Source organism: Bubalus bubalis, chromosome 20 (genome assembly GCF_019923935.1).
Source record: "Bubalus bubalis isolate 160015118507 breed Murrah chromosome 20, NDDB_SH_1, whole genome shotgun sequence".
NCBI classification, from domain to species: Eukaryota; Metazoa; Chordata; class Mammalia; order Artiodactyla; family Bovidae; genus Bubalus; species Bubalus bubalis.
The window spans coordinates 2,449,815-2,475,935 of NC_059176.1; the positions used below are offsets into that span (position 1 = coordinate 2,449,815).

The following is a 26,121-nucleotide window of genomic DNA, read 5'->3' on the forward strand; positions in this document are numbered from 1 at the left end:
AAATCCAGAGTAATTATGACGTAGTTTTGTTGTCTAATACTAAATGAGTCCATTTTAATGCTCCAATACTAATGTGTCAGTTTTATCGTATGAAAAAGCAGAGTTCCCAGAGGATGATATTTTGCTATTATGAATTATACTTTGAATTATATTTTGCTATCTTGAACACAGAAATCAGATTTAAGCAGGAATAGTTTGTTATTAGACTTAGTCCGATTCAGTATCTATTGAGGAATTCTAATTCTGCAAATCAAAACTTGTACAGTCCCAATGAACTGCATCATGAGTGTAATGGATTGATAATTCCGAGTAATTCTATAAGGCTTTAAATAAAACCACTTCAAGCTGCCTAGCCATCACACAGAATAAGGCAGAATATTAAACTGTTGCTGTACAAACATGCTGTGAATTCAGAGCATCATGGTCTGGGCTAATATGAGATCTCATAAAATAATAGAATTTTAGAGATCATCTTAGACAACCCTCCTGCAAACCAGTGGAAACCAGAAAAAGAGAGAAAAGATCTTCCAAGGTTCTCCTATCTTTCTATGGGGAATGTGGTTAGAACTAGTCTCCTAGCACCCAGGGTATCACAGCCTGTAGGAGGCAAGGCTAGAAAGTGGTCTGGGAAACGAGGAGCAGCTGCCTATGGGATGAGGAAGTTGGGACTCTCCCTGCACTTGTCTTTGTCCACCAGGTCTAATCTAGAAATGAATCAGCAACTAACAGGCATGGAGGCAGCTGAAAGGCAGGGAGGCACAGTATCTGACCTACAAACAGCTCAGAGCTTAAAAACATGGAATCCAGATGAACAGCCTTTCTGTCTACAATACTGGGCTTCCCAGGTGGTGCAGTGGTAGAGAATCTGCCTGCCAAATAGGAGACACAAGAGATGCAGGTTCGATCCCTGGGTTGGGAAGATTCCCCTGAATAAGGAAATGACAACCCACTGCAGTATAGCTTGCCTGGGAAATCCCATGAACACAGGAGCCTGGCGGGCTATATAGTCCATAGGGTCGCAAAGAATCAGACATGACTGAAGCGACTAAACCACGACCACCTATGATACTGGCCCATCCACTAAAGGCTTGGGCTCCTTCTTCATTTCCTTCTGTTAAGCAAACACAGGAACCTTGTTTTCCCAATTCATTATAGCTGGACTTGTACCTGTAATTTGAACCTTCCAGTTGTTTCTACGGCTGTTAAATTAGAAGAGTGACAAGTTGGCTGTCATACTAACTCAGCTCAGGACACTGTGTTTAGAATGAAACCCTGACCATGGCCATGGCAGACTGCTTACACTTCCAGCCTCAACTCCAGGCACTCTGATTTCTCCCAGAACATACTAACTCTTTCTTTCCTTAAAATGTTTTCTCCTTTTCATCCTTCAAGTCTCAGGCAGATTCTCTGAAAACCTTATCTAAGTAGGTTTCCTTCGTTTTACATCATAGCACTTCTTTCCCAGAATGTCCTTCACGTTGTGATAATACATTGTGTTTATCAGTTCATTTTTGCCGCCTCATCTACAGGGAGTGTGTCTGCCTCCTGTCACCAGTGGAACCTCGAAACCCAGCCTGGCACACAACAGGAACTCATTTGTCTGATAAATGCCTACAAGAAAGTACTGACTACCAAGAAGCGTGGTTTGAGCCAGTCTCCTTAGCATTCTAATGACCACACTGCTTTTAGATCCTGAGAAGCAGAATGCCTATGACAGGGTTGTCACAGTTCTGCTGCCAGAAGAGGCCCAACAAAGACACCTTACATCCTACTAGCAGCACATCACCACAACATCAGAAGCAAAGAGCAGGAGGAAGACAGAGTCCTGCAGGGGCCCAAGGGACAGAGAGCTCACCTCCGCCTGTGGTGGTGGGCACCATGGAGGTAACTGGATTTATGCAGTTCAAAATGGGCTGGTGATCTGAGCAAGACAGGGAGGTGCAACCAATGAAGACTATTTCAAGAAGACCAGGTGCTCCATCTGGCAGAGCACGGGTTTCCAAGTGTGGACTTTACACCACCAGCATCAGAACATTAGGGTACCTGTGCAAACTGTAGGCTCCTGGGTTCTACCTATCACTAGATCTGAAATGAGCTTTGAGAATTTTACATTTCAACTAGCACCCCTGGTGTGGTGCTTTTAAAACAGGTCCACAAATACTTTGTCAATCCTCCTCTCAAAAGGTAGAACTTAATATTCCTCCCTTTCATTGTGGACTGCACTTAGTGACTTGCTTCTCATGAAGAGAGGAAAGCAGAGCGATAGGGAGGGGACGTCAGAGACTAAGCTGTAAAGGCACTGGGGCTCCCTCCTTGCTCTCACAGATCACTGACATGCACATCGTAAGGACATTAAGTACTTCAGTGGACAGGCCCAGGTGGCAAGGAAATGAGGACTCACACCTGCAGCTGCTGAGGAACCGTGGGCCCTAGACAAAAGCCAGGTGAAAGGGCCTTCTAGAAGCGGATGCGCCAGCCCCAGTCAAACCTGTGGGCACCTGCAGCTGTGGCTCTTCCCCAAAGTACCTTGAGAGCATCTGAGCCAGAGCCATCCAACCAAGTTACCCTCAAACAGATGACTCCAAGAAACTGAGCTAACACAGCTTCTAAGTTGCTAAGTTTTAGAATAATTTTTAGAGAGTAGTAGTAGGTAATACACTAGAGGAAACACAATGAAGTTTGAAAACCAAATCTGCGTGCAGGTCAAGAAGCAACAGATAAAACCGGACATGGAACAACAGACTGGTTCCAAATTGGGAAAAGAGTACGTCAGGCTGTATGTTGTCGCCCTGCTTACTTAACTTACATGCAGAGTACATCACACGAAATGCTGGGCTGGATGAAACACAAGCTGGAGTCAAGATTGCCAGGAAAAATATCAATAACCTCAGATATGCATATGATACGACCCTTATGGCAGAAAGTGAAGAGGAACTAAAAAGACTCTTGATGAAGGTGAGAGAGAAGAGTGAAAAAGTTGGCTTAAAACTCAACATTCAAAAAACTAAGATCATGGCATCTGGTCCTATCACTTCAAGGCAAACAGATGGGGGAACAAAGCAAACAGTGACAGACTTTATCTTTTGGGCTCCAAAAATCACTGCAGATGGTGACTGCAGCCATGAAATTAAAAGATGCTTGCTCCTTGGAAGAAAAGCCATGACCAACCTAGACAGCATATTAAAAAGCAGAGACATTACTTTGGCAACAAAGGTCTGTCTAGTCAAAGCTATGGTTTTTCCTTTAGCCATGCTATAAAGAAAGCTGAGGGCCGAAGAATTGATGCTTTTGAACTGTGGTGTTGGAGAAGACTCTTGAGAGTCCCATGGACTGCAAGGAGATCCAACCAGTCCATCCTAAAGGAGATCAGTCCTGAATGTTCACTGGAAGGACTGATGCTGAAACTGAAGCTCTAGTACTTAGACACCTGATGTGAAGAACTGACTCATTGGAAAAGACTCTGATGCTGGGAGAGATCGGGGGCATGAGGAGAAGGGGACGACAGAGGATGAGATGGTTGGATGGCATGGGTTTGAGCAAGCTCCGGGTGTTGGTGATAGACGTTGCAAAGAGTCGGACATGACTGAGCGACTGAACTGGGTCACACACAGCAGAGGCCACACCAAGGGAAGTGTTGTGAAAACACACAGGACAGGTGAGTGGGACCAGACAGAGGGATGAATAGTACAAGTTTCTTTCCATAGGCAGACAGAGTAGCTGAAGGTCTCCCAGTTGGACAGCGTCCAAAGTTATACAAATAACTTTATGTATTTACCTCTGTCAGAATTACGTATCAGGCAGAAGCTAGAATCAACTCTATACCAATTTAATCGCAGGGGGTGGGGAGAGGAGGCATGAAGCCAGCAGCTGTCAAGTGTCACCTGTGTCTGAAATTCAGCACCAGATGCTCCATGGCTATGATCCTACCTAACTGAATGGTCACAGCTCTGTCAGGTGACTATGATCATCTCCAATGCACAGGAAAGGAGGACTGAGAAAGCTAAGAAACCAGCCCAAGTCTGCCCAGCTAACCCATGCCAGAGCTCAGAGTCTGAGTTGTCTGACTCCAAAGTCCTAACTCATCTCATGATTCCAAACAGCCACCTTTGAAATGTACAAGTAAAGCAATGGATACATTACAAGTTGGCAAGACAGAAAACTCCAGAGCAACAGGTGGGTACTGGCAGAGAATTTTTTTTTAAGTTGACAATTTGTGTATGTGATTAACATGCCAGAGATCTAATTGCCATCAACTGTGAACCTGATGGCTGAAGATAAATTTGGGTAGAAATAATTTGCTGAACACATGCACATTAAGGAAAGGCCTCACTAGGATAGTACAATGTTTTTTTTTTTTTAAGTTTTGCTACTATAAAAGGACATTTAAATATGAAAGTCACCGATTTCTACTATCTTACTTCTCTACATTCCTTTTCAACCTTATCCAGATACTAGTTGTAAAAAATAAAATAAAATAACACAGAAATATGTAAAGTGAAAAAATTCTCCTCTCTTTATTAATCTCCATCTTCTACACTAGCAGCCCCCAGCCTTTTTGGCCCCAGGGCCAGTTCTGTGGAAGACGAGCTCTCCACGGATGGTGGGGGGTGGTTTCAGGACGATTCGAGCATAGTACATTCATCATGTGCTTTATTTCTCTTACTACATCAGCTCCACCTCAGACCATGAGGCACGAGAGGTCCGAGTTTGGGGACCCCTGCTCTACACATCTTCCCATTTTTATGTCCTTTAGGAACTGGCAGACAGGAGGAGAACAAACATTTCTGAAGGCAAAGACCCGGATCCTGGTGATGAGAATCCTGAAGAGACGCTAAGCCTACAGTACCACAGAAAAAACAAATGTCTCCAAAGCCAGGACCAAGGACATACAGAAATTATCCTTGGGAAAAAACAATTTTATCAATTGACCTAAAAATAAAATGAGCAGGGTCTTTACTGGGGGTTCAGTGGTGAGGAATTTGCCTGCCAACGCAGGAGACACAGGTTCAATCCCTCATGCAGGAAGACCACATATGCCAGAGAGCAACCAAACCTGTATGTCACAACTACTGAGCTGTGCTCTACAGCCCAGGAGCTGCAACTCCTGAAGCCCGTGTGCCTAAGGCCTGTGCTCTGCAACAAGAGACGCCACTACAATGAGAAGCCCGTGCTTGGCAACTAGACAGAAAGCCCATGCAGCAACAAAGACCCAGCACTGCCAAAAATAAATAAATAAATAAATAAAATAAAATAAGCGGATCAGAGAGGGCACGGGGCGGGGTACTGTCACAGTCACCAAACTGCGACATAAGCCCTCACGGCAAAGGCGACCCGACCGGCTTCTCCGGAAATACAGGTATGAGACAGGCCAAAGGCCGAGAGCCTGTCAGCTGGGCAACCGACTGGATGACAACTTATGTGTTAGAAATAATGAACAGGTATACAATCAACAACCTCTTCTTTACTAGGAAAGAGCTGTACTGTAAACTCAAGGTTATAAGTAAACACTCAGTGGGTAACGGAGAGGAGGCCGAGTTGAAGCCGACACCCATGTTTGTGAATTTGGGTGCCACTGTGAGACAGAGAAGACTCCAGCTGCAGTGAGGAAGGGTGGCAGCTGGAGTCTGCTTTAGGACACACCCCGTGAACAGCAATTAAGTGAGGACAGTGAGAACAAAGCTCAGTAGCTGGTATTTCGGTTTGAAGCTCAGGAAGAAATCTGGGCTATTCTGGAGAATTATCAGCATAGGGATAGTATCCTTGGAAGGAAATGACAACTGCCTAGCTGAAAAATGGAAAGACAGAAACATCAACAAACATGCATTTCAGAGCGAAAACGAGATGGGGGTCACAATAGAGACACAGGAAAACGCAGCTGGAGCGACAGAACGAAAACCCAGACACCAGAGTCCAGTGCCTCCCTCAGACTGACAAGGGGGGGTCACAAACCTTGATTTATGCCCAGCCTCCCCGACCCTAACACCTCCAGGGTACCTCATGAAGGAAGGAGGGGAGGACGGCCACCTACTTCTCCTCAGTATGTCCCTCTGTCTCACTCACCACACTGACCACAGAACCTCTGCTGAACAAAAGAACAGATCAAAGACTCTCAGACAGCCCTGAGGGGGAGAGCCTGGCAAACGCCAGAGTTCATGGAGAAGGAATTGCCAAGAAAGGCTGGTGTGAACAAGAAAAAAATACACATGTCTTCGCCTCTCTATAAACAGGGTATTTCTGGAAGGACCAAAGAAACTGATGCCACTGGCTGTCTCTGGGCAGGCATCTGGGCGGGTAAAGACTTTGACTTTTATCTGTCCTGTGAACTCTGAAGCACAACTGAATTATCTATCTATCTAATTATCTATTTATCTAAATATCTAATTATCTATCTCCTTTTCTACAATTAATTTTAAGAAAAAGGTTGAAAATACAGTTGTTTTGTTTTTTTTTTATAAAAGGGGAATTTCTCAAAAAGAAAAGGTAGCTGAAAGTTGCTGTATTCTGAGGACTGTTAACAAGAGTTTACTATTCTTTTCATGGTGTGGGCCAAAGCTGCTGGTGGGTGGAAGGCAAGCAAGTTTTCCAGGGAATGTCTTTAAAGACCAGCAAATATGAGAGCCAGCAGAGTAAGGCAAAACCTAAGGAGCTTAAAGAGAGTTCAATTACTCTCAGAACCACCCTAACATGAAAATAACAACAGAATAGGAAAGCTAACAAATGACAGAGAAATTAATTAAAAGCATTATTAAAATCTGTTTGTCTAACACTAGGCAAAAGCATGACCTGTCTCCTACCCAGGAAGAGCTGCCTACAGATAGGAGGACATAAACGTGTGGATGTTGTGGTTCAGTCGCTGTCTTCTGTGACCCCATGAACCATAGCCTACCAGGCTTCTCTGTCCATGCGATTTCTCAGGCAAGAACACTGGTGTGGGTTGCCATATATTTCTCCAGGGAAATCTTCCCAACCCAGAGATCAAACCAGAGTCTCCTGCTTGGCAGGCAGATTCTTTACTATTGAGTCACCAGGGAAGCCCATGTGTAGATGTACTGCATGTAATTAACCAGTATTTTACTGATATCAGTTCAGTTCAGTCGCTCAGTCGTGTCTGACTCTTCGACCCCATGAATTGCAGCACGCCAGGCCTCCCTGTCCATCACCCAACTCCCGGAGTTCACCCAGACTCACGTCCATCGAGTCAGCGATGCCATCCAGCCATCTCATCCGCTGTCGTCCCCTTCCCCTCCTGCCCCCAATCCCTCCCAGCATCAGAGTCTTCTCCAATGAGTCAACTCTTCGCATGAGGTGGCCAAAGTACTGGAGTTTCAGCTTTAGCATCATTCCTTCCAAAGAAATCCCAGGGCTGATCTCCTTCAGAATGGACTGGTTGGATCTCCTTGCAGTCCAAGGGACTCTCAAGAGTCTTCTCCAACACCACAGTTCAAAAGCATCAATTCTTCGGTGCTCAGCCTTCTTCACAGTCCAACTCTCATATCCATACATGACCACAGGAAAAACCATAGCCCTGACTAGACGGACCTTTGTTGGCAAAGTAACGTCTCTGCTTTTGAATATGCTATCTAGGTTGGACATAACTTTTCTTCCAAGGAGTAAGCGTCTTTTAATTTCATGGCTGCAGTCACCATCTGCAGTGATTTTGGAGCCCCAAAAAAGAAAGTCTGACACTGTTTCCACTGTTTCCCCATCTATTTCCCATGAAGTGATGGGACCGGATGCCATGATCTTCGTTTTCTGAATGTTGAGCTTTAAGCCAACTTTTTCAATCTCCACTTTCACTTTCATCAAGAGGCTTTTGAGTTCCTCTTCACTTTCTGCTATAAGGGTCGTATAATCTGCATATCTGAGGTTATTGATATTTCTCCTGGCAATCTTGATTCCGCTTGTGCTTCTTCCAGTCCAGCATTTCTCATGATGTACTCTGCATATAAGTTAAATAAGCAGGGTGACAATATACAGCCTTGACATACTCCTTTTCCTATTTGGAACCAGCCTGTTGTTCCATGTCCAGTTCTAACTGTTGCTTCCTGGCCTGCATATAGGTTTCTCAAGAGGCAGGTCAGGTGGTCTGGTATTCCTATCTCTTTCAGAATTTCCCACAGTTTATTGTGATCCACACAGAAGAAATGCAGTAGCCATCATGGTCAAGAAAAGAGTCTGAAATGCAGTACTTGGATGCAATCTCAAAAACAACAGAATGATCTCTGTTCGTTTCCAAGGAAAACCATTCAATATCACAGTAATCCAAGTCTGTGCCCCAACCAGTAACGCTGAAGAAGCTGAAGTTGAACGGTTCTATGAAGACCTATAAGAACTTTTAGAACTAACACCCAAAAAAGATGTCCTTTTCATTATAGGGGACTGGAATGCAAAAGTAGGAAGTCAAGAAACACCTGGAGTAACAGACAAATTTGGCCTTGGAATACGGAATGAAGCAGGGCAAAGACTAATAGAGTTTTGCCAAGAGAACACACTGGTCATAGCAAACACCCTCTTCCAACAACACAAGAGAAGACTCTACACATGGACATCACCAGATGGTCAACACCGAAATCAGACTGATTATATTCTTTGCAGCCAAAGATGGAAAAGCTCTATACAGTCAACAAAAACAAGACCAGGAGCTGACTGTGGCTCAGATCATGAACTCCTTATTGCCAAATTCAGACTTAAATTGAAGAAAGTAGGGAAAACCACTAGACCATTCATGCATGACCTAAATCAAATCCCTTATGATTCTACAGTGGAAGTGAGAACTAGATCACTGATATCACGTAGGTTTATTGCTAACTTTTGGCCATTGAACTATTACAGTGAGCATCCTTGTGTATATATATCCTCATACATTTCTGAAACTATATTGGCAGAGCAGATTCTTAGAAACTGAATAGAAGCCAACGGCATACATGCTTCTAAAATTTTGTCCGTACTTACATTACTGCCAATAAGAGAGTTCCTGATTCTCCACACTCTTGCCAACAATATGAATTATCAGTTTTGCAAATCTGATGTGAAAAACACGTTATCTTTTCGGATGTGGATGTTGAACGGTCTTACTTGAACACTGACCATCTGTCCTATTAATTGCCTGAGTATATCTTTTGACTATTTTCTATTAGGTTATATACTCCTGTTTCTCCTCAATTTGCAAGACTTTCCATAGTAAGGAAATAGGATCTTTGTCTGCAATAGCAGACAATGTTGGGTACTTATCCAAATTTATCCTGACTCTTTCTTTGCTGGCTTTTCAGAAACAATCCTTTCAGCTTCTTTAGCTATGTCATCTATTGTTCACCTACATATTTCTAAAATGCCAGATTATACAGCTTCCTTGATTTCCCACTGTGGATTCAGCTTTCCCAAAGCCCTTCCAAACAGACTTATGCTTTCCCTCTCCAACGTCTTCATGAGGTTCTATTATAGTTTTGGCAAAATAGTTTAATTTTTATTGCTCAAAGTAGTACATATATGTAGCTTTGAAAGTCGAACTGTGTAATGTAGTCTCTCTCTCCACCCTCAACCCTTGTTCACAGCAACAAGCCCTCTTATCTCAGGTATCTGAGCTGCCTTACTTTGGAACAGAAGTATGATTTCTTAGCTCCTCCCTCTTGATTAACTATTGACTTGGTAACACTAGCAATAAGACTGCTCTGACATCCTGCCCCCCCACTCCACATCTCTTCCCTCCTTCCTCTGATCAGTCACCATAATATTTGGCTAAACTATTCAGTTTGCATTATAAATATTCTTTACAGCCACACTAGGAATGCATTTCCATTCTTTCTTATTTATCAAAAATGTTTTGATTTCCTTTGAGCTAATAATTGTTTTAGTTATTCTGTTAACTTAGGTTTTCTGTATATCTCTCACTTTACTGGCCCATCCTTAAGCTTTGTAATGGAAGTATATATCTCCTCTCAAATACTTTCAAATAGTCAAGTATTCTTTTTCCCCTCTCTGAAGATATTAATATTCTGGAGGCCTTTGTTCTGTTCTTAAGACCCGCTGTGTTGGATTTCCTGTTCTGGATCCTATGCTTTCCCACTTGTGAGTATCCTCCCTTGCTAGCCCCACGAATATTCCTGAGCAAGGGTAAGCAGATGTCTAAATTCAAGACCTTGCATGGCCCAGAATGTTCTGATTCCACCTTCAGCTTTGATTGACATTTGGCTGGGTAAAGAATTCTAAAGTTTTCTCTGGTAACTTTTTGGTACCAAAAAGTTGGTAACGGTCAAGTTTTCTCTGAAAGTGCCCCACCCCCATTTTAAAGAGAAAAACTTGACATATAATATATATTGTGTTTAAGTCTAAGGTGTACAATGTGATGATTTGATACACACAGATACTGTGATAGCTTTACCACAATAAAGCTAGTTAACATATCCTTCACCTCACATGATTACCATTTTTTTGTTGTTGTTATGGTGAGAATATTTAAGACCCATTCTCAGAGCAACTGTCAAGTCCCCAACACTTGTTAACCACAGTCCCCATGCTGTACATTAGACACCTGGAACTTCCCATCTCACAGCTGGAAGCCTGTACCCTCTGACGAGTCGCTCCCCATGTCCCTCAACCTCCCACTCCCTGGCAGCCACTATGAACACTGTTTATATAAGTTCAGCTTTTTTTTTCTTTTTTTAAGATTCCACATAATTGATATCATAACTCCAATACTTTGGCCACCTGATGCAAAGGGCCAACTCATTAGAAAAGACCTTGATGCTGGGAAAGATTGAAGGCAGGAGGAAAAGGGAACAACAGAGAATGAGATGGTTGGACGGCATCACCAGCCCAATGGACATGAGTTTGAGCAAACTCCAGGAGATGGTGAAGGACAGCCTGGCATGCTGCAGTCCATGGGGTCGCAAAGAGTCGGACACAACTGAGTGACTGAACAACAAGTGTTTGTCTTTGTCTGATTTAACTCAGCATAATGCACTTAAGGTCCATCCATGTTGTCACAAAGGGCAGGATTTCCATTTTTACAGCTGAACGATATTCCTATTATTATATAGCATAGACAATTATGGAATATATAATAATACCCCTCACACTTTTTTCATCCACTCATCTGTCAATGAGTCTGTGGGGTGATGACTGTGGCCTGTGGCCACAGGGCTGTGGCCCTGACTTGGCTATTGAGAGCAACACTGCAACAAACACGGAGGTCAGACACCTCTTCGAGATAGTAACTATGTTTCCTATGGATACACATTCAGAAACGGACTGCTGAGTTGTATGATAGCTCTGTTTTTAATTTTTTGAGAAACCGCCACACTGTTTTCCACAGTAGTTGTTTAGATTCTGACCAACAGTACACATTTCCCATTTCTCCACACTCTTTTGCTAGCCATTCTAACAGGTGTGAGGTGATATATCTCACTGTGGTTTCAGTTTGCATTCCCCTGATGGTTAGTGATCTTAAACACCTCTTCATGTACTTGTTGGTTATCCGAATGTCTTCTTTGGAAAAATTCCTATTCAGATTCTTTGTTGTTTTTACCTTGGATTCTTTAGGGTCTTACTTGCTGTTGGGTGTTGAGAGCTCCTCCTCTTGCCTTGTGCAGGCTGCCTCTTCCCTTTGCCGACCGCTTCTTCTGGCCGTGCGCGAGCTCTGTAGGCCCATTTTCTGTGCTTGCGCTTCTAGTGTCACATAAAAAATCACTGCTAAGAACAATGTCAAGGAGCTTTTCCCCTCTGCTTTCTTCCATGAACTTTGTTTTCAGATCTTCCACTTAAATCCTTAATCCATTTTGAGTTAATTTTTGTGAGTGGTGTAAGACAGGGGTCCAGTTTCATTCTTTTACATAGGAATATTCAGTTCTCTCAGAATTTTAAAGGCTTTGATCCATTTTCTTCCAGTTTACAGTGATATGGACTGGTATGATGACATTCTGTTACAATTCTTTATGACCTATCTTCCCCCTCTTTCTTCTCATTTTGATGTATATATGTTTTAAGGTACCACAGATTCAGTCTCTGTGGTACTTTAGCATTCAGTCCAGATGCATTGCAGATCTTTTGTCCTTTACTGCATTGGCACCAAGCCTTTCAATCTGGAAATTCAGGTCCTACAGTTCTGGGAAGTCACATGCTAGTGTTTGATAATCTTCCCTCCTATCCCCAGTTCTTCTTACAACTCCTCTTCATCAGAAACTAGACCTCCTAGATAGGCACTTCAGTTTTATGTGGTATCTTAATTTTCATCTCTGTGAACTGAGAGCCTTTGCTGACTTTATTTTGTAACCCCTTTACTGAATTTCTTTCCAATACCATGAACTCGCCTCCCCCAGGAGTGCTTCCTCAGTGCGCCGCGTTCTTCTCTCATGAATGCAATGGTGATTGTTCCACTGTCTCCCTTATTTTAAGCTCTTTGAAAACACCAATTGCAGTATGTGTGTGTGTGTGTGTGTGTGTGTGTGTGTGTTTCTAAAGTAGTTGAGTTTCCTCTTCAGTGTTCCTTTCTCTTATTCCTGTTTGCTTCAGGTTATCCTCAAGTATTTGGAAATTCTTGGCTGTCCGCCCATATTTAAGAGAGGCACCAAAACGCTGGACTGAATGTTATATAAGAGCTGGACCAGAGGATGACCAGGCAGAGATTAAGTAGATTCACTGAAAGACATTAAATGTCTCTAGCTATATTTTCATTTAGCTCAATTCTCCTGGAGAAGAATCCTCCACTCTCCTATTAGGCAGCATGAAGGGCTGAGAGAGTTCTGGGGAGCAAGCAAAGAGACAGGAGACGTCCATCACTCAGCGGGCCCCTGTTTTTAGTATGCTATGCTAAGTCACTTCAGTCGTGTACGACTCTTCACGACCCCATGGACTGCAGCCGACCAGGCTCCTCTGTCCATGGGATTTTCCAGGCAAGAGTACTGGAGTGGGGTGCCATTGCCTTCTCTGGTTTTTAGTATGGGGGTCCCCAAGTCTAAATGCTCTTTGACTGAACCTCTTCAGAAAACAATCTGCCCAATTTCTACTGGGGGAGAGAAGGGTGGGCTGCCTTAAGGTGATATAAGGTCCAATTACAGATTTTCAGCCAATCCTGTTTTCAGTTCTACTTTACCTCCACCCACAAAAGGATCCAAGAGAACTCACTCTTAAACTTTCTGAATTCTGTGGCATGGCTCAGCATGATTCTTGCTGGACCAGCCTACCTATTCCTGCCCCTAGCTGCTTCCTTTGGGGACTTGGTTTCAGCTCACTATGATATACGAAATCTATTATGTGAAAAAAAACATACAATAATGTGTATACACACACACATGCACCTACTCACCCATCTGTTTTCCATCTGGCAAAGTTGGTTTAATTCTTTGTCTGTAGTCTTCTCTATTTTTGACACTCCTTTTTAATTTCTTTACTACTATTTAGTGAGTGGGAGGAACAAGCAAAGATAAATGTTTAACTGGCCTATATGCTATGTTAATTCCCAATTTTTGAACGGATGTTGTGAGACTGAACTACAGCTTTCTTCCCTGTTTCTGATACATTTTGACAGCTGTTGCGGTTATCCGGGTGATTAAGACATTTTTTTGGTATCGTATTTCCGTGTATTCTCGCCACCTCTTATCAGTATCTTCTGCTTCTGTCAGGTCTTTACCGCTTCTGTCCTTTATTATGCCCATCCTAGCATGAAATGTTCCCTTGATATCTCCAATTTTATTTTCTTTTATATATTTTACTTATTTGGCTGTGGCAGGTCTTTGTTGCAGCATGCAGGATCTCTAGTTGTGGTCCAGGGACTCAGTTGCCCCATGGCGTGTGGGATCTTAGTTCAATCCCTAGTCAGGGACTGAACTCGCATTCCCTGCATTGCAAGGCAGATTCTTAACCCCTGGACCACCAGAGAAGTCCCTCCAATTTTCTTGAAGAGAAAGTCTTCAAGACTTTCTTGAAGAAAGAAAGTCTTTCCCATTCTACTCTTTTCCCATTCTACTCTTTCCCTCTACTTCTTTGCAATGTTCACTGAAGAAGGCCTTCTCCTTGCTATTCTCTGGAACTCTGCTTTCAGTTGGGTATATTTTTCCCTTTCTTCTGTGTCTTCCGCTTCCCTTCCTTTCTCAGCTATTTATAAGTCCTCCTCACACAACCACTTTGCATTCTCCCATTTCTTTCTCTTCAGGATGGTTTTGGTGACCGCCTCCTGTACAATGTTTCAACCCTCCGTCCATGGTTCTTCAGGCACTCTGGCTACCAGATCTAATCCCTTGTATTTATTCGTCACCTCCACTATATAATCTTAAGGGATTTGATTTAGGTCATACCTGAATGGCCTAGTGATTTCCCCTACTTTCTTCAATTTAAGCCTGAATTTTGAAATAAGGACTTCACGATCTGAGCCACAGTGAACTCCAGGTATTGAGTCGTGTCTGACTCTTTGCAACCGCATGAGCTGTAGACTGCCAGGTTCCTCTGTCCATTGAATTTTCCAAGCAAGAATACTGGAGCAGGTTGCCATTTCCTTCTCCAGGGGATCTGCCCGACCCAGGAATCAAACTCAGGACTCTGTGTCTTCCTGTACTGGCAGGTGGATTCTTAACCACTGTGCCACCTGGGAAGTCCATTATTAGTTCCTTACATTATTCTTAGTTCCTGAAATTTATTCTGTTCCTTCTTCTAACTTACTACGTATTCAATGTACTGTCATTTTTTGTTAATAATATGTTTAAGGTTTCAAATTTTCATGAACAACAAAAACAGTATTCTATAGGTGCTGATATACAGTGTTACTTTCTAGATACACTGCAATTTTGATTTGCATTTTCTGTTAGACCCCAGGAGTTCTGTGAGTGCTTTAAGCTCCATTCGTTTGTACTTTTTGTTTGTTTCTGTTTTTACTGCTTGTTCAGAAAATGTAGCCTGGAAATATCTCTTACTTAGGCTTATTAATTGTATTAACTGGACCATTGCTTATAGCTAGCTGCACAAGTCGGAGAAGGCAATGGCATCCCATTCCAGTACTCTTGCCTGGAAAATCCCATGGACGGAGGAGCCTAGTAGGCTCCAGCCCATGGGGTCGCTAAGAGTCGGGCACGACTGAGTGACTTCACTTTCACTTTTCACTTTCATGCATTGGAGAAGGAAATGGCAACCCACTCCAGTGTTCTTGCTTGGAGAATCCCAAGGACAGAGGAGCCTAGTGAGCTGGCGTCTATAGGGTCGCACAGAGTCGGACACGACTGAAGCGACTTAGCAGCAGCAGCAGCAGCAGCTGCACAAGTGCCCAATCCTGAGGAAATCATTTTGCTTGCAGTCATCACAGTTTTGAATAGTTATCACAATAATTTCCTGGCACACAGCAGTAATGTATCCTAAGAAAGGGATGCTTACAAAAAAAAAAAAAATCACAAATTTGTGGGACTTCCCTGGTCAATTGGTTAAGGCTCTCCGCTTCCACTGCATGGGGCACAAGCTCCATCTCTGGTCAGGGAACTAAGATCCCCATGCCACAAGCTGTAACCAAATAATTTAAATTAAAAAATGCGCAAGTCTGTAATATGAGCTAGTGGAGGAGCCATATATAAAGATCTGTATCTTTTTCTCTCTACTTAATGTGCCATACATAGCCTGAGAGAGATTAAGCCTCCTTTGTTACTCTTGTGTTTCTACTTTTAGCTCAGATTTTACTTACCTGTCACCTATTTTGGGATTCTATTTATCATCTGCCCTTGTACTATTGAAAATAAAAATTTTAAATGCAAAAATAAATGTAAAATAAATGTCTTTAAAATAGCAATTGTGCAATGAACCAGGAAAACCACTTCAAAGAACAAAGTGTGTGTGTGTATAGGTATGAATGGAAACTGTACTGCAGATCAGTTGAGAAAGGAGAGCCTAGACAGTAAGATATAACACATGAAAAAAAAACATGAAATTAAGATTCCTACTTCACAATATGCACAACTTCAAAGTAGATTCAAGAGTATAAAACTTAAAGACAATAGAGAATACTATCTTTATGGCCCGAGGCAGGGACGAATTTGTTAAAAACATAAAAGTACAAAGCATAAAAGAAAAGACTGATAAATTCAGGTGTGTTAAAATTAAGAATCTCTGCTGTTCATCAAAAGACAATGTCCAGAGAATGAAAATATATACCATCAAACAGAAGAAGCTACATGTCTGTCACATGTTAGTATCCAGAATATATAATCTCTAAAATGATTAAGAAAAAGAATCCAATACAAACTGAACAGAAGACTTCAACAGGCAATTTACAGAAGAAACAAAAGCCAATACAAATATGAAAGATGTAACACTCATCAGTAATCATGGAAATACAAATTAAAACCACAGTGACATAGTTTTATATCTACCAGATGGGCAAGAACTGAAAAATCAGACAAAAATTTGACAAGGATGTGACATTACTTGAACTGCTCATTTGTAAACTACAGATAAAAATAGTGATGTCACAAGGCTGCTGTGACAACAGGCAATGAATGACGCAGACCGGCCAGTCACTGGGAACCTGGCCTCTGGAGCACACTATCTGGCCCCACCTGGGCCTCTGCCACTCACTGACTGACTGGCTGAACCAAGGCGGCTGGACCTCCTGGGCCTCTGGTACTCCCAGGATAAAGGATCTGACAGGCAGAGATCTTGGAACAGTGCCCAGCACACAGTAAGCAACATGCGGCTGTGATTCTAGCTGTTATTGCCAGGATTCTTTCCCAAAGGTCTAGTTTTTAAACCTATTTTCAATTTTTTGCAAACTGAATTTCTCCATGCTGGGGCTCCAGTCTGACCCCTTTAACTCATTACTGACCAGGGGATTTTTGTAGAAACTAATGCATATGTCCGGTGATTTTTATTTTGGTCAGCTAAAAATTAATTCTATTATTTCACCAGCACTGCAGGTTACTACATCCAACAGTTATACCTGACACACCTGTTAAGTCTTCCGATTTTTGTGAAATATCTTCTGCCTCTTTCGCTGAAGCAAAGGAGCATTCTCCAGCACCATGAGTTTCATTTTCACTTTCTGGATCAGAATCTATCACTAAGGTTTTTCTTTTTGTTGGTATAACATTCACACTGTCTGAATCGGAACTATACTCTGAAGAACTACCATGTTCTGAGACACTAGTATATATGTTGCTCAGACAATCAGAGAAAGTATCTGCATAAAACTCACTGAAAAATTCTTCTATGCTCAAAATATCATGATGCATCATTTTTGGAAATTTTCTGTTTATTACACTTTGGTTGAAAAACCTAACAGAGCAAAACGTGAACGACAACGACAATCGTTAAGTCGTACAGTGAACCCCTGATAATTTTAGGCTCTAACAGCATTCTCACAGTGATGCTAACTGTACCATCCTCTAAAAACGCATTGATACGTCTCCGGTCAATAACCTTCAGGTAACAAAAGACATATTAGTACATCCCCAGTCAATACTGTGTTAACATACTTGGTTTTTCAGTGACTTTTCTAAATAGCACAATGAACCACTGGTATAATTAAAAATAAATTCTAATATCCTCAATTCAAAATCTACTCTAAGCCTCCTACCAAAGTGAAAATAAGTCAGGCAATAAACTGAAATTTTCCCTCTAAACCACCTGCAACACTGAAGCTATATTTTCTTTCACTTCTATTACCACTTTTGAAATCTAACAATATACATATATTTTAATTCTCAGTATTTTAAATACATAAGATGAAGAAGGGTTTGTCTTAGATTCCATTTACCACATTCTATGTGTAAAAGTCTGTATCCTCTATCGGAGAAGGCAATGGCACCCCACCCTAGTACTCTTGCCTGGAAAATCCCATGGGCGGAGGAGCCTGGTGGGCTGCAGTCCATGGGGTTGCTAAGAGTCGGACACGACTGAGTGACTCCACTTTCACGCATTGGAGAAGGAAATGGCAACCCACTCCAGTGTTCTTGCCTGTAGAATCCCAGGGACGGGGGAGCCTGGTGGGCTGCCGTCTATGGGGTCACACAGAGTCAGACATGACTGAAGTGACTTAGCAGCAGCAGCAGCAGTATCCTCTGTCTGATTCGTTACACTGATTCAAATACAGATCCTGGACTGTAAATAATAGTCAGGGCTCTAGGTATTTTTTTTTATTTCCTATCTGATTTCTTCAGTGATCCACTGGTTTAGTGATCCACGTTGTTCAGCCTCCACGTGTTTTGTGTTTTTTGTAGTTTTTTTGTTCTTGTAGTTGACTTCTAGTCTCACAGTGTTGCAGTCAGAAAAGGCATTTGATGTGATCTGCATTCCTAAATTTGCCAAGGCTTGTTTTGTGGCCCAGCATGTGATCTATTCTAGAAAATGTTCTGTGTACACTTGAAGAGAATGTGTATTCTGCTGCTTTCAGATGGAGTGCTGTAAGGAATCAATATTGTTAAAATGTCCATACTGACCAAGGCAATCTACAGATTCAATGAAATCTCTATTAAAATACCAATGGTGTTTTTCAAAGAATAGAAAAAATAATTTTAAAATTTGCATGGAAATACAAAAGACCTCATATAGCCAAAACAATCTTGAGAAAGAACAGAGTTGGAGGAATCACACTCCTTGACTTCAGACTATATTACAAAGCTATATAGTAATCAAAGCAGTATCACACTGGCACAAAAATAAACATAGATAAATGGAACAAGATAGAGAGCCCAAAAATAAACCCACACACTTATAGTCAATTAATGTATGACAAACAAGGCAAGAATATACAATAGAGAAAAGGCAGTCTCTTTGATAACTAGTACTGGGAAAACTGGACAGCTACAGGTAAAAGGATGAAATCAGAACATTCTCTAAAACTATATACAAAAATAAATTCAAAATGGGTTAAAGACCTAAATGTAAGACTGGATACTATAAACCTCCTAGAGAAAAATATAGGCAGAACACTCTGACGTAAATCACAGCAATATTTTTTGGAACTTCTCCTAAAGTAAAGGAAACAAAAGCAAAAATAAACAAATGTGACCTAATTAAACCTAAAAGCTTTTACACAGCAAAGGCAACTACTGATGAAATGAAAAGGCAACCTACTGAATGGGAGAAAATATTTGCTAATGATATGACCAATAAAGAACTAATATCCAACATATATGAACAGCACATAGCACACAACATCAAAAAACACAAACTCAATTTAAAAATGGGCAGAAGAACTGAATAGATATTTTCCGAAAGAGGAAATGCGGGCGGCCAAAAGGCACATGAAAAGATGCTCAATATCACTTATCATCAAGGAAATGCAAATCAAAACCACAATGAATATTACCTCATATCTGTCAGAATGGTTACTATCGAAAAGAACACAAAGATCAGTGTTGGTCAGTATGTGGAGAAAAGAGAACGTTCACACACTACTGATGGGAATGTAAATTGATACAGCCATTATGGAAAACTATGGAGTTTCTCAAAAAACTAAAAATAGAACTATATACAACCAATTGCATCACTGGGTACATATTTTAAAAAACCCCAAAACATTAATTCCAAAAGATACATGCACTCCAATGTTGACAACAGCATTATTTACATCTGTCAAGATATGGGGGCAACCCAAATCTCCATCAGCAGATGAATGGATAATGATGTGGTGTGTGTGTATATAGAATACTACTCAGCCATAAAATGAATGAAACTTTGCCATCACAGTATCATGAATGGACCTGGAGGGCATTATGCTAGTTAAAAAAAGTCAAAGACAAATACTGTACATCACTCAAATGTGGAATCTTAAAAATACAACAAAGTGTGACTATAACAGAAGCAGACTCACTGATACAAACTAGTGGTTACCATGGCGGGAGGGGCGTGGGGAGGGGCATTACAGGGGGAGGGGAGTAAGAGGCACAAACTATTAGGCATGAAGTAAGCTACAAGGGTCACTGTACAACACAGGGACTACAACCAATATTTTACAACAACTGTAAAGGGAGTATAAACTTTAAAACCTATGTATTGCTTATTGTACACCTTTAAGTTATATAATATATATGAGTAACCATACTTCAATTTTTAAAAATGAATTTAAAAAAACCCAGGACTCTAATAACAACTCTTTTCATTAGTGGCCTGAGCTACTTAGCCTCTACAAGTCAATATGGAAAGAGGAAGCTATTAACAAAGGAAAAGATGAACAGAGCTGCTTGATGAAAAAGATTCCAAAAATGACCTGGGCTTCACCAGATGGGCAAGGAAACGTAAAGAAACCCAGAAGTCTGATAAGGCCGAGTCTGAGAGAAGGCGATATTCCGCACTGGTAGTGGCACCAGCCTACAAGACTTAAAACCACTGGAGGAAGGGGTCACCTTTAACAAAGGGCAGCCTCAGAAAGAGGAGAGAAATTAAGAACCCTGCAGGGAACCAAAAAAGTCCGGGACCCAGTCTCATCTGAGATGTGCACCCGGATCCCTCTGCCTCACCCCAGACCCAACCAGTTGGCACCTCCATGGGGTGGAGTATTCTGAAGAAAACATGGGCCTTTTTTTTTTTTTTTCTCTAAAACTCCACTGTGTGTTCAGTCACCCAGTCATGTCAGACTCGTTGTGACCTCATGGACTGTAGCCCGCTAGGCTACTATGTCCATGGGATTTTCAAGGCAAGAACACTGAAGTGGGTCACCATGCCCTCCTTCAGGGGATCTTTCCGACCCAGGGGTCGAAACCACATCTCCTGTGTCTCCTGCATGGCAGGCAGATTCTTTACCCGCTGAGCCAGAGGCTTCCACGAGAGATGATTCTAATGCACAGCAAGGGTTAAAAAAGATTGGCCTGAGACTGAAGCAAAGGTACTCCAAATAACCTAGTGTGGTTAACAGTAAAAGTAAATTACATTGTAGACCATATGAAAAGCATGAACCGGTTCTGCTTCCAAATATACAGTTCTTTGATTTGTCCCACAACCAAGATTTCCTGGGATGCCAAGAAAAAGTCACTTACAGACCTCTAAGCATTACCGTAGCCTAAAAAAAAAAACCGACTTAAGAAAACAGACTTGAGTGGGTGTAAGCAGAATTTCCCAGAAAGACCGTGATAAAAGGAATCTATAGTCAATATGTCAATAATCATTCAGTAAACTGGTATGTATCTTACACATACTTTTTTTTGGTTGCACTGTGTTGTTATAAAGAAAGCTGAACGCTGGAGAATTGATGCTTTCGAACTGTGATGTTGAAGATTCTTGAGAGTCCCTTGGACTGCAAGGAGATCAAACCAGTCAGTCTTAAAGGAAATCAATCCTGATTATCCATTGGAAGGACTGATGCTGAAGCTGAAGCTCCAATACTTCAGCCACCTGATATGAAGAACTGACTCACTGGAAAAGATCCTGATGCTGGAGAAGACTGAAGGCAAGAGAAGGGGACAGAGGATGAGATGGTTGGATGGCATCACTGACTTGATGGACATGAGATTGAGCAAGGTCCGGGGGTTGTTGATAGACAGGGAAGCCTTGTGTGTTGCATGGGGTCACAAAGAGTCAGACACGACTGAGTGACTGAACTGAACTGTGCTGTTACTCAGGATGTCAGTTCCCTGACCAGGGATTGAACCCATGCCCCCTGCAGTGGAAGGGCAGAGTTCTAACCAACGGAACACCAGGGAATTCTCATAACTTGCACATACTTGAATTTAAGGTTCATTCTTCTTTTTCTTCTGTTATTTTGATTAGTATTTTTTAAACACAGGGATTTCCTTTTCTAATAGTCTGGATTTAAGAATGGTGCTTGAATCTTACTGAAAAAATGTTTTCCTGGGTCAGCAAGATCAACTAAAACATGGATTCTCCATTGAGGGCTCTGTCTCTGCCCTGTCAGATCTTTAATTAGACAAACACATCCTTGTCCAGAGTGCAGAGCACCAGACTACAAGTGACAGGTAATACAAAACACTCATTTTTCAGAAATACCCCCAGCTGACTGGAATTACAGCAGGAAACCAATTAAACGGTTTTTAGCAAAAATCAGATAAATTCAGATAAGAAAAAGAATTAAATGTAGATACGAAATAAACTAGCCCTGTGTTGAGGGCAAGTCCTGTAGTTGGCCCAAGAGGCTCAGTGTTTACTCTGTAGATGGGACCAATAAGACTCAAAATAGGTGGTTATATTGCATTAGTAGGGTTTGGGTTTTTTTCTTTTCAGATTGCCATATTCACCACAGCTCCATATGAAAGAATAGAGAACAGTGTTGTACATGTTTCTAGACGACAGATGTTTAACTAGAAAAAAAAAAATCTGGCCAATAACTGGAGTCATCAACACTGGAGCAGAGAGGCACAGGAAGAAGAACGCCTCCATCTCTCTATGTGTTTAAAGCTGGTGAAGTGCTAAGTCGCTTGCTTCAGTCATGTCCAACTCTTTGCAACCCTATGGACTGTAGCCCGCCAGGGTCCTCTGTCTATGGGATTCTTCAGGCAAGAATACTGCAGTGGGATGCCATGCCCTGCTCCAGGGGATCTTCCCCACCCAGGTCTCCTGCATTGCAGGCAGATTCTTTACCACTGAGCCACCACGGAAACTCTAAAGCTGGCTAACCAGCTATCACAAACATATACTAAGGAAAAAAAAATCAATTATTTCATTAATTTACATAGTTCTTGTTTTTAACTAAATGGTTCCAGTTTAAGAAAGAGAGGACGGACTGCTTATATTGATGTCACAGTATCGTGATCAAGAAGACTATTTTCTTAAAAAACATTTATTTGGCCGTGTTGAGTCTTAGTTGTGGCATGTGGGATCTTTCGTGGTGGCGCATGGACTCTAGCTGTGGCACTCCAGGTTCAGCAGTTGGGGGACGTAGGTTTAGTTGCTCTGCAGCATGTGGGATCTTAGTTCTCTGGCCAAGGATCAAACCTGCATCCTCTGTATTGCAAGGTGGATTCTTAACCACTAGACCACCAGTTAAGTCCCAAGACTATTTCTAAAATAACACAATCTCAGTCAGAAGAAGCCAGGGGAAGGTTAGGGAACCACCAAAAAGTTTACTACACACAGATGAGTGTTCCTTAAAGAGCTGGGGCATTTGAGGCTCCCCGTTCGCCCTGATACAGCCTCTGGCTCAGGGCCTTACATGGCCCTGCATACTTGCAGGCCTCTGCCGCCCATTGCTGCTGCTGCTCCTCAAATTGTCTGTGCAATCCTCCACGAATGCTCAATGAGGACCTCCATGTCAACATTGCAATGAGGACTGAAAATGTCTTTCCATGCTTCATTACTTACTGAAAAATATTTAGATCCTCAAGGCCTAGGTAAAATTTTACTGCAAACCACACAGGTTCACCCCGAGTCCACTGCACTTGTCTGACTTCTTATCGCAAGGCTTGGTTCAGAAGAACAATAAAGTTTCTTAAATGAATTGCTAAGAGGACACCCCTACACATTCCTCGCAACACTATCTCCTCACCCTGCACTTTAAAGCATAAGTTATTATTCAGGTATGGTGAGCCAAGAGGCTACGAGAAGACTACCACTAAAAGGATGGTTACTTAGAGTTCCCAAAAGGGGGCACACAGTGCCATCCAGGGCCTTGTGAGGGAGCACCAGGATGGGTCAGGAGGCAGAAAGAGCAAGGGGAAAGCATGGGCAAGTTTTTATCCTGGTTTCCACAGGAAAGGCAAGTCCAGGCAGGGCGAGCAGGCTGAGGACTGGTTCCTTTGGATAATTTCAGCAGATCTCAGGTGTAAGTATAGTTGTTAGGTGCCCAGTACCTGCAGGGCAGAGAAGTAGCTGCCTCCTGGAGTTTAAGAGCAAGCAGAAGGCGTGGTTGGAGCACGGGCTCTGCGCTGCTTGGTCTGCACCTGAACAATCCTCACAGGGGAGCAGTTTTCTATTTCCAGAAACTAGCGAATTCTGGGAATACTCTTTCCCAGATCAGCCAGAGCATCGAGAATATAAAAAATAAGAAAATACAGTTAATACATCTTGCTCTGTTTTCTTTATGGCGCTGACATGACGGGACACCATGTATCGTTCACTGCTACTCCCCCACTATGATGTTAAGTCCACGAAAGCCAGAACTTCATTTGGTTCAATGTTTATCCTCAGTACTTAGAATAATGCCTGGCACACAGCAGGTATTTACTAGTAAGTGCTTGTTAAGTGAAGGAGTGAGTAAACAAATTTGCATTAAGACATGACTTATGCAAAGTTCAGAAGAGGAGGTGGGGAACAAGGCTTTCTTTTCTTACGTACTTGAAATATTTCTTCAAATTTGAAATTATTAACTAACTTCTTCACCACCACTACAGAGAAGTCTCAAGTTAGTTCCCACCTCAACAAGGGAGATTTAATCACAGGAGGGTAGCGTAAGGAGAAGGCAATGGCAACCCACTCCAGTACTCTTGCCTGGAAAATCCCATGAACAGAGGCGCCTGGAAGGCTGCAGACCATGGCGTCCCTGAGGGTCAGACACAACTGAGTGACTTCACTTTCACTTTTCACTTTCATGCATTGGAAAAAGAAATGGCAACCCACTCCAGTGTTCTTGCCTGGAGAATCCCAGGGACGGAGGAGCCTGGTGGGCTGCCATCTATGGGGTCACACAGAGTCGAACACGACTGAAGTGACTTAGCAGCAGCGTAAGGAAATGCAATGAGTCCACCCTCTGGAGCTGGACTAAGATCTACATCTTTGCTCTATCACCTACGAACTGGACAGCTTGACTATAACAACTTTTTAGTCTGTCTCCTCAATGGAAAATCAAGATGGCAGTTAATACTCACCTAACAGAGTATGAAGAGGAAGATACCCATCAGGCTAGTGAGTGTGAAAAAGCCTCTGCATGTGAGGACACAGGAAGCACCCTCTAGCATCTAACGACAATGCAATCCTATCCAGTGAAGGACCCAAGGACACTGCCTACAGCAAGTGCTCTGTTATCTAAACTGTGCTAACAGGCTTTCACTTAAGAGTTCACAAGCGTTCAACTCCACGCTGACTACATCCACCATAAAATGACTGCTCGCACATCTATCAGTGAGGGGACTCTGGGCAGGTCACTTTACCTCCTGGCCTCTCTCTCCTGAATAACAGAGCCTACCTCATGAAACTGCTCCACAGTGTGATATGAGGAGATGGGGCATCCAGGAATTACGTCGATTTAGATGTGGTCATGAGGGTGTTTCCTTATGATGGGATTAGTGCCCTTTTAAGCAGAGACATCAGAGAGCATGCACACGTGCTCACACACCTTCCCCCCACTTTGCTGTGAAGACACAGTGAGATGGCAGCTCTCTGCAATCCAAAAAGCAAGCTCTCACCAGAACCCAGCCATGCCAGCAACCCTGATTTTGGACTTCCCAGCCTCCAGAACGGTGTGAAATAAACAATTTGCAAAATAAAGCCACCCCGTCTACAGTATTTTATTATAGCAGCTTGAGCAAACTACTACAGTACTTTATACTAAACACGCAAATTTAAGCCATTATCAGAAGTAGTCTACAGCAAATAGGTCCTATGAGACGCAAGTCAGAACCCACAATTCAATTCTTAAGCTTTACCTACTTCCTGTGAGGGTAAAATTAAACAAACAAACAAGAATATCTCTGGGAAAAGAATTTAAAAGAGAGAGAGAGAATAGATACATATATATATATATAAATGATTCACTTTGCTGTACACTGCAACTAAAACAACACTGTAAATCAACTCCACTCCAAAAAAAAGAAAATCTCCTGCTCCCCCTCAAAATCAATATTCAGCAGGATACACAATAACAACACTCAGTCCTTAGCATATGCTAGGAACTACACTCAGCTCTTCTAAGGGCTTTTAAATGTTAACTCATTTAATTCTCACCATTTTAAAAACAGGGAAATGAAGATCCAGGGAGGTGACGTGTCACAAAGCTAGGCTAGGTTGAAGCCTAAACTCGAATCCATGTAGCCTGGCTTCACCATTTTCCCACCCATGACTCTATACTCCCTCTCTTCTTGTTAGTACTACTCCCAGATTAGAAAAGAAAATAACTTCAGGTGGGTTACACTCAGTGTACTGGCATGTCTTAATAAAGTCATAACTTGCTTCTTAATGACACACAAAACAAAACAAGATCGCAAGATCATCTGCATGTAACCAATCACAGCTAAAAATGATTCTGTAAAACCAGGAAGAAAACTACAT

General features: G+C 42.2%; 1 protein-coding gene across 14 annotated transcripts in view; it reads right to left on the reverse strand.

The window, feature by feature from the left end:
- MARK3 (microtubule affinity regulating kinase 3) overlaps positions 1–26,121 on the reverse strand; it is a 114,807-nt gene that overhangs the window by 45,458 nt on the left and 43,228 nt on the right. Inside the window, exon 1 of one of the 14 annotated variants that reach the window (XM_044932893.1) lies at positions 23,709–23,835. The exons of the other annotated variants lie outside the window; for them this stretch is intronic. The gene's annotated coding sequence lies outside the window, so the exon portion shown is untranslated. Of the gene's footprint in view, positions 1–23,708; positions 23,836–26,121 lie in introns of those variants that run through there. 14 annotated transcript variants of the gene reach the window in all.